The sequence below is a fragment of the Ursus maritimus genome, unplaced genomic scaffold, assembly GCF_017311325.1.
Source record: "Ursus maritimus isolate PB19 unplaced genomic scaffold, ASM1731132v1 scaffold_33, whole genome shotgun sequence".
Lineage (NCBI taxonomy): Eukaryota > Metazoa > Chordata > Mammalia > Carnivora > Ursidae > Ursus > Ursus maritimus.
In genome coordinates this window covers 200,050-209,764 of record NW_024425897.1, presented here as the reverse complement: position 1 = coordinate 209,764, position 9,715 = coordinate 200,050, and the positions used below count along the sequence as shown (strand labels likewise).

Sequence of the window (9,715 nt, the reverse complement as noted above, 5' to 3'; positions counted from 1 at the left end):
GACTGTCACTTATGGGGTTCTTGGAGTGACTGTCACGTATGCGGTTCTTGGAATGACTGTCACGTATGGGGTTCTTGGGGTGACTGTCACTTATGTGTCCCACGGCACTTACCTGAGGCTGTTTGGAGCTGTGAGCATCAGGCTGTCTGAACATATGGCTGTTAGAAACCCACCACAAGGTGCCACAGGGTGCACAGTCCTGGTGATGAATTTCTACCAGCAGGACTCCAAGATCAAAGGGAAATGCTTTAACAGGCCATGGACACAGGGGATGAATTTCTCCAGAAAGGCTGGACTGTGTCTCCCTGAGTCCCCTTGGAATCGTGGGGTCTTGGGAAGTCAGAATGCTTGTGCTCACCCACTGGCCCACTCATCTGTTCATTCTGTTGCTGGAGGACTTGGGCTTAGGTTCCAGAGCCCAGGCCCTCCCTCCTCCTGTGCTGATTCCCTCGACCCTGGTCATCCCTTCCTTGGTGCCCTACTGGCAGTGGAGGACACCACTGGCTGTTTGAGATCCCTTGAGGCCTGGCCCTCCAGGATTCCAGGACTCAAGGTGGAGCTCGAGGAGGCAGCCAGGGGCAGCACCAGACCAGGCCGGCGCTCAGCGGGGCTGGGGAGGGCTCTGCTACCCCCACCTGTGAGCTGCACAAACATCCGGTTACCACCCTGAAACTGCCCCGTCCTAGTCCCCAGCCACACCTGGCCCTGTTTGTCACACGTCCCACGCCCTGCTGGCTGCAGGCTGGGTTCTCTTCCCTTACTTCTCTCTTTTGGTTACCCTGAGTTCTGGTTTCAGCCAACGCGGGGTTAACTTTAGCCTGGGGGTTCCCAGGTGGCCAGCTGCAAGCAGGGCCACCACTCTGCTTCCCTTGCCTGAATCCTCCCCCACTCAGCTCCCACCCTGGGCCTCACTGCCCCTGCAGATCCAGGGCCTCCCTGAGCAGACCCTCATCCAGGAATCCTATTTTCACAGTTTCTGGCCCTCGGGCTTCTCACCCAGCTCTCCTTGAGCAGACAGGGAGGCTGGGGCCCAGAGAGGGGGAAGGGAAATGCCCGGGGTCACACAGCATGTCAGAGGTGTCCCCTGGGCAAGAGCTCCAGAAGATGACAGCAATAGCTGGTGGTTGTTGAGGGTCACCATGGGCAAGGCACGTCACAGGCTAGAATCCCCACACTCCACCCTGTGGGAGAGACGAGTTATCTCCCCTTGTACAGATGAGGAAACTGAGGCCCACGGAGGGGACGCAAATCACCCAAGGTCAAGGGCAGAGAATGGCTGCATGTGGGTGAAGACTCCTGCCTGCCCGACCCTGGGATCTGGGCTCCCACCGCAGAGTCTCCCCAAGGCCTCTTTGCCTGCTGGCCTTCCCCTCCTCTCAGCCGGTGGGTAGAGGGATTGTCACTGGGGTGTGCAGTCCTGGCTCAGCCCGATGTCCACTCTTGGGCCTCCTTTCGCACCCCTGTAAAGGAATGATAGAGGGAGCTCAGCCCACGTGAGCATGTCTGGTGCCTGGCAGAAGGCAGCTCTCTATACAGAGCAACCCCTGTGTGAGCTCAGGTGGGCCCCATCCTCTGCTGGCCTCAGTCTCCCCATCCATCAGGTGGGAGGCCCCAGGCTGGGACTTGGGACAAGCAGGAGCTGCCCGGCTCTCTCTGGGATGTTAACCATTTTGAGCCTCAGCTTCCCTACCTGTGAATGGGACGATGATCCTGGCTGTCAGCTCACAGAATCCTTGAGTGGCTCAGCTGAATACCATGTGTCCCCATGTTTTGTAAGTGCTACAGGGACAATAGGCCACTCACTAGGGTCTCAGGATCAGCTGCTTTTGGAACCAAAGATCTAGTCAGTGCTGAGGACTCCCAGGGCCCTGCCCCCGCCCTCTGCTAGGCTCCAGGCTCTGACACTCCAGTCTGCTGGCTGGGCTCAGCATGTGTGTTCATGCCCTTGCCCTGTCTATCCCCTGCCTGCAGCACTGACCACTCCCACCCCTGGAGAACTCCTGCACGCCCCTGGGACCCTGCCCTGGCCTGCTTCCCAGCATCCTCGGCACGGCCCTCTCTGCCGGGTGGTCCCTGCCTCACGCCTGATTCGCCTTCCTCCCAGGCCGGACCCAGCCACGTGGCACAGAATCCAAGGGCTTTCTGGGTGGTGAGCAAGGTGGTGGGCCAGGCGGCATGGGAGACGAGTCTGGGGTCTTCAAGGTGGAGGGGTCAGGGAGCTCAGTGGAGCTGGAGAGCACCAGCTGAGGGGTGCTACAGTCCCCTCTGTGCCCTTCCTCATACTGCGCCTCCCAGGATGCCCTCCCTACCTCTTAGTCTCCAGCCCTGGGGGTCCAGCCCCAGGCCCTATTTTGAGGTTACCAAAGTTGCTGCTGCTGCCAGACCACCTTGCCTACTGTGCAGGACCCCCAGAATGCCCCACTCCCTGTCTTCTCCACTAACGTTTGTTGGGGAGGAGGGTCTCATCTGCACTGTGAGCTTCACTCTCCTAGCTTCACCCCCAGGACCTGACCTGGGCCAGGCACATATGTCACTATTGTGAGGGGTGATGTGAGTGAACAGTGGTTGATGAGCTGATGGACTGTGGTTGGGGTGAGGGCCACACTCCCGGGCTCATGAGCAGGGGCACTTGCCCCAGGCCTGTCCATGGGACACTTTATATCTCGTGTGTCAGGTGTCTTGGTGTTATGGCCGAGGCCAGTAGGCCTGGCTCCTGGCTTGCCTGGGTTGGGGGAGTTATTGGTGGTGCCTCCAAAGAATGAGCTGGTGGAAGGGATTTGCCATCTTTGGGGTAACTGTGCTGGGTACTGGGTCTCATCCCCCACTCCCACTAAGACCTCAGAGCTCCGGAATGTCCTGGGAGCCTCTCTGATTGGAGAAGGATGGGGGTGGAGAAGAGAGTAGGGAGTTCAGCATGGAGGGTAGATCAGGAAGGCCTATAGTGGGGGTGGAGGGAGCTTGAGAGTTTGATTACCCACTAGGCGGGGGTCATCAGGCCTCACGTGCTGGCCCACTCTTGCCCTTAGCATCTAGACCTAGCTCCCAGTACAGGGCCAGACTAGGTAGTGAATGGTACCTGAAGCCCCTCTTCCAAAGGTGAAGCAAGTACATTCCAGGTCTCACTTTTGACCTTGACTAGACCAGTCGTCACTCTTCCTGGGGCATGGACAGCTGAGAGCCCCTCCCAGGCTGGACCCCTAGAAAGCCTCAGGAAGTCTTCATGCATGGATGGGTGGATAGATGATGAATGGATGGACAAACAGATGGAGGTATGGACAGATCAATGAGTGACTGACTGATCTGAGGTCCTGACTACTGAGGAAGGACTCCATGAGGCCTCTTGAGGGACAGCTGTGCTTCCAGGCTACCCAGACCCTGGGCTCACAGGGCAGTGATTGTGAGGGTCTATGTCTCCCTACTCTCTGTACTTGGCCCAATCCCCAGAGTTCCAGGTCTGGGAGCAGCTGGTGAGGTGTGGCCCAGTGTCCCACATCCAGCCCTGACCAGCCATGCCCACTCAGGGCCCTTCTGAGCTCCAAGTGTTTGCCTGTGTCCCATGGTCAGAGGCACTCCATGCATGGCACTTAGGAAGGTTCATGGGCATCCCAAGGAGGGGGCAGGATCGAATGAACACAATATTCTGCCACTGAATACAGCTCCTGACTGTTGACTGTGATCTCAAACCCTGGCTGGCTCAGGTCTGGGCACAGGGGCTTGACGACCTTAATGCTGGGATGCAGGCCCCTTCTCCAGCTGGGTTGTGGAATCTTCTGGAGCTGGAACCCTGCTCCTCTGGGGAGGTAGAGGCACCTGCTACTGGGGCTGGGCCGGTCGCGTTTCCCCAGCTATTTCGGGCACGGGGGACTCTTGGTTTCACCAGGCCAGCTGTACTGGGGTGAGGGTGCCAGGCTCGGGGGAGCCAGCCGCAGGCTGTGGGTGTTGGCCTGAGGCCGCTGGGGTTGGAACAGCGCACGATAACGACAGCCACAATTAACCACAGAGACAAACTAAACATCCATTTAACATGATTGTCGCCCTCCTCCAGGTGAGGTTCCATTATTGTTAACCAGGCTGCACAGAAGGGAAACTGAGGCCCCAAGCAGCCAATTCCAGCTTTGGGGACCGTGCCCAGTCAGGGCTCCTCCTGGCCCCTGGCCTCCAGCTGCGTGGGTGGGAGACCCTCGGCCGGTTGCCACCTGGCTCCTTCACCCCACTTTATTTCTCCAAGGCACAAACCCCATCTCCTGTGCCACACCGCCCACATTACTCGTCAGACTTGTTTCCATGTCCCCAAACTGAGTGCTCCAAGCAGGCCACGTCTGCCTTGCTCCCCTGTGGGCCCCACACATGGTGGGTGCTCAGGGAAGAGACGCCGAGCAGGCGACTTGCTCTGGGTCGTGTCTACACCGGCTCATCCATGCTGGGCCTCGGTCCACACTAGAACTGAGGTGGAGCCCCTGTCTGACTAGGGACCCCTCGAGGATGGGGCCCTGGCTGGTCTGGGGTCCCACCCTCTGCAGCCTGCTCTGTCCTGCAGCCTCCTGGCCAGCACCCCTTCCTCAGAGAGCTGCGCCTACCGCCTGGCCCACGGCAGCCTTTCTGTCCTCTGCTGGGAGTCAGGCAGGGGCTGGCCGCCTTCCTCTCCCCCAGGGTGGTCAGGAGACCCCACATCTCCCTACGAAGGACAGGCACCTGGTGAGGACACACGGCTGGTCCCGGTCCGACCACAAAGCACCGGGCACAGCGCATGCTCAGTGGACCCTGGTGGAGCCGCAGCCCTGCCATCAGATGTCCTTGGGCTGACGCTGAAGAGCAGGAAGGCCCTGGGGCCGAGTCCAGGGTGTCATGTGGCCAGGGAAGAGGGTGTGACTACGGGGTGCCCTGGTGGGTCATGCTGACCATCAGCCCACTCTGTCCCCAGAGGGACACAGGGGCGTCTCATGACCCCGGCCCGTGACACTGGGCACAGAAGTCACCCGACCTGTCCCTGGTCCCTGTTCTGGTTCCCCAAGACATTCTCCCTGATTCCAGTGGTTCCTCGGGACAAAGGCTGCCAGAGCAGGGTCTGGGTCCCCACACATGCTGTATTGTCAGGATCACACCCGGGGCTCCGGCTAGGGACCCACGGAGACCAGAACCCTATGGTGACCATGGGGTGTGGCCCTGGTGAGGTCAGCCTGGCGACTGCGGTCCCATTGTGGTGCCTCAGTCGAGGCTGGCCCACAGAGCACCCGATGGTGCTGTGCTGCGAGTGTGTGGCACGGCTGACCTTGGGGCTGGGGGCTGGCCTTGGCCCCCACCCCCATTACAACTCATTACATAGAGCACCATTCAGTCATTCAGCAAACAGTTATGAGCTCAGATGATTAAAATTTATCATCAAACTGTGACATTTCTGGGAGTGGAAAGGGTGCTATTAATAATTAACACCAGGACACAGGCCTGAACTGGAATGTCCAGGAAAATCCAGGACACAGGTCCCCTGCACTCCCCTCAACCCGGCAGGCACAGGTGTTCTGTTCTTGGAGTGACTGTCACGTATGGGGTTCTTGGAGTGACTGTCACGATGGGGTTCTTGGAGTGACTGTCACATATGGGGTTCTTGGGGGTGAATGTCACTTATGGGGTTCGTGGGAATGACTGTCACGTATGTTCGTGGAGTGACTGTCACGTATGGGGTTCTTGGGGTGACTGTCACGCATGGGGTTCTTGGGGTGACTGTCACTTATGGGGTTCTTGGAGTGACTGTCACTATAGGTTCTTGGAGTGACTGTCACTATGGGGTTCTTGGGGTGAATGTCACTTATGGGGTTCGTGGGAATGACTGTCAGCGATGGGGTCGTGGGAGTGACTGTCACGTATGGGGCTGGGTGACTGTCACGATGGGGTTCTTGGGGTGACTGTCACTTATATGGTTCTTGGAGTGACTGTCACTTATGGGGTTCTTGGGGGTGACTGTCACGTATGTTCTTGGAGTGACTGTCACTTATGGGGTCCTTGGGGGTGACTGTCACTTATGGGGTCCTTGGAGTGACTGTCACGTATGGGGTCCTTGGAATGACTGTCACATAGGGTCCTTGGAGTGACTGTCACTTATGGGGTGGGGGTGACTGTCACGCATGAGTTACCTTGAGTGACTGTCACGCATGGGTTCTGGGGTGACTGTCACGTATGGGGTCTTTGGGGGTGACTGTCACGTATGGGGTTCTTGGGGTGACTGTCACGTATGGGCGCCTGGGGTGACTGTCACGATGGGGTTCTTGGGGTGACTGTCACGTATGGGTCCTTGGGGTGACTGTCACGTATGGGGTTCTGGGGTGACTGTCACGTATGGAGCTTGGAGGACTGTCACTTATGGGGTTCTTGGAGTGACTGTCACTTAGTGGGGTTCTTGGGGATGACTGTCACGATGGGGTTCTTTGGAATGACTGTCACGTATGGGTTGGGGGTGACTGTCACATATGGGGTTCTTGGGGGTGACTGTCACTTATGGTTCTTGGGGTGACTGTCACGTATGGGGTTCTGGGGTGACTGTCACGATGGGGTTCTTGGAGTGACTGTCACGTATGGGGTTCTTGGAGTGACTGTCACTTATGGGGTTCTTGGAGTGACTGTCACTTATGGGGTTCTTGGAGTGACTGTCACGTATGGGGTTCTTGGGGATGACTGTCACTTATGGGGTTCTTGGAATGACTGTCACGTATGGGGTTGGGGGTGACTGTCACATATGGGGTTCTTGGGGGTGACTGTCACTTATGGGGTTCTTGGAGTGACTGTCATTTATGGGGTTCTTGGGGGTGACTGTCACTTATGGGGTTCTTGGAGTGACTGTCACGATGCGGTCTCTTGGAATGACTGTCACGTAGGTTCTTGGGGTGGACTGTCACTTATGGGGCTCTTGGGTGACTGTCACGTATGGTTCTGGAGTGACTGTCACGTATGGGGTTCTTGGTGACTGTCACGTATGGGGTTCTTGGGGTGACTGTCACGTATGGGGTTCTTGGGGTGACTGTCACGTATGGGGTTCTTGGGGGGTGAATGTCACTTATGGGGTTCTGGAGTGACTGTCACGTATGGGCTCTCTTGGAGTGACTGTCACGTAGGGGTTCTGTGGGGGTGACTGTCACTTATGAGCCTCCTGGAGTGACTGTCACGATGGGGTTCTTGGAGTGACTGTCACGTATGGGGTTCTTGGGGTGACTGTCACGTATGGGGTTCTTGGGGTGACTGTCACTTATGGTCTGTGGGGTGACTGTCACTTATGGGGTTCTTGGGTGCGCAGAGCTGCCAGGCGCCAAGGGTCTGTGTTTCTCATGGTTGGGATCTACCCACCCACCCACCTGTCCATCTGTTCACACATCCAAATACCAACTTATCCATGATCCATCACTTTGCCTACTCATCTACCCATCCATCAATTATCCATCCACCCATCCACGCATTCATCAATCATTCACTCCGTACACACAGCCATCTCTTCTTTCCTTCTTCCCTCATTCAAACTGCATGTTGAGAACCTTGCGGTTCTCAGGCACTGAACTGGGACAAACAGTCTGCAGACCCGGGAAGGAGCCATATCTCTTGGAGACAGCATCTTTCCCCTTGTCAATGATGGTCCTGGAAGGGGCAGCTGAGGCAGGAGGCGGGCAGACTGGAGTGATGGCTGTTGAATTCCTGCTCTTTTGGACTCTCGGTCACAGCATCCGACTAAAATGGGGGCTAAAAACTTGTATTTTTCTGGGGGAGAAAGTGAGGAGTGAACAGCCAAGGCATGGTGGCTGTCCTCATTGTTACTTATAGAACAGATGGGTGGCAGTGACCTTAAGTGGAGAGGTTTTTAAAAAAACATATATTTATTTATTTGAGAGAGAGAGAGTGAGAGAGAGAGAGAATGAACAGGAGGGGCAGAGGGAGAGGGAGAGAGAATTTCAAATAGACTCTGAGCTGAGTGAGGAGCCTGACGTGGGGGCCAACCTCATGACCCTGAGATCATGACTCTGAGATCACAACCTGAGCTGAAACCAAGAGTCAGATGCTCAACTGACTGAGCCACTCAGGTGCCCCTTAAGTGGAGGGTTTCTTTTGAGATTTTGAGAATGTAAGAAGAGAAATGACATCTATAGAACTTACTATATTACTAACATAAACACGATCAGAATTAAACAACTACGGATACTGTAAAGTGAGACTCCAGTAACCATTTCTAACCTGTTTCACTGATTCACTGAACCAGGCTTTCTGGGAAGGGATTTGTGTACATTTTCTCATGCATTCCTCATAATGGACATGGGAGGTAGCAACTAATATGATCAATATCGACTAGATCAGAATATGGGGAGAGGGAGTAGTTGCCAATGTACATTGTCATCTGTGTGGCAGAGAAGTTTGTCAACCTAGGTCTTCCCACTGTGCATACCAAGCTCTGACCTGCCATATAATTCTTCCTGTACAAGGAACTGATGAAAACTCTCTAAGTTTATTCAGAGAGTGCTTCTTTCCTTCACATCTGCCAATTCTGGACTCACCTTGTCCCACATTAATCGGCTTTATTTGTAGGAAGCTTTGTATTACTATTTGCAGAAATTGCTTAAACTTTTGCTTTGCGATCGCTCATGCTTCTGTTTTCAGCTGCCTTTAAAAGGCATGGCTTTTCTCCAAGCTTCCTTGCCAAATGCCTGCTGCTAATTCTTCACCACCCCCAAAATACCTTCTTTTATTAATGGTCCAACAACTTCCCTGCTGCTTCCTGTCTCTGTGTGGAGCCGGAGCTAGGACAGAGTTTCATAAATATAGGCAGGACCTGAGATTTAGGGATAAGAACCCGTGTTACTATTGAAATGACCTCTTTCCATATACATTCTGCCCGTTGTACCACTACCCAAGGGGGACAGCTCTCTGTCTCTCCATTAATCTCATCCCAAACCCTGCTCCTGGCCTATCATGGCTGTAGCAGGTAAGCAGGAAATATTTTCTGGATGGGAAGTGGTTGGAATAAATATGCTTATTTAAGTGGGAAAAGACTTGTTTTTCATAACTTCACAATAAATGCATAGTCTTTGCAGAAAAGCCAGAAGAGTCCAATGTGCAAAATGGAAACCAAGCTTACCTGTAGTTCCAGCCACGGGCAGCTCCAGCTCAGAGATACAGAGATGGGTGTAATATGCTTATAGAGGCAGAGACACATGCTCACATATGTCACATCTTGTCTTGCAACCTCTCTGTGATGCCTCTTGCAGATGCCGTTCAAGTCTTCCAAGTCACTGTTTTTAGAGGATCATTGATCTTAAATCAGTTTATTGCTTTGTTTTCTTTTTGTTTTTTTTTTTAAAGATTTTATTTTATTTATTTATTTGACAGAGAGAGAGACAGCCAGCGAGAGAGGGAACACAAGCAGGGGGAGTGGGAGAGGAAGAAGCAGGCTCTTAGTGGAGGAGCCTGATGTGGGGCTCGAACCCAGAACGCCGGGATCACACCCTGAGCCGAAGGCAGATGCTTAACCACTGCACTACCCAGGCGCCCCTATTGTTTTGTTTTCTGATGATGAAGGTAACACATGTTCTTTGAGAAATCAGAAAATACAGAAAAGAATAAAAAGGAAAATAAAGTGAACATCTGATCTCACTACCAGAGAGGACTCCTATTGGTATGTTGGTGTGTATGCTTGCTTCCAGACTTTTCTCCACATAGTCATGTCCTTTTCACAAGAATGAGTTCA

At 54.4% G+C, this 9,715-nt stretch overlaps 1 long non-coding RNA gene across 1 annotated transcript in view; it reads left to right on the top strand.

The window, feature by feature from the left end:
- Positions 1-9,417, top strand: part of LOC103669193 — a 23,479-nt gene extending 14,062 nt beyond the window's left edge. The window contains exon 3 of the long non-coding RNA XR_570203.2: positions 9,358-9,417. This is a non-coding gene — a long non-coding RNA (uncharacterized LOC103669193). The remainder of the gene's footprint in view (positions 1-9,357) is intronic.
- Positions 9,418-9,715: the final 298 nt, after the last annotated feature.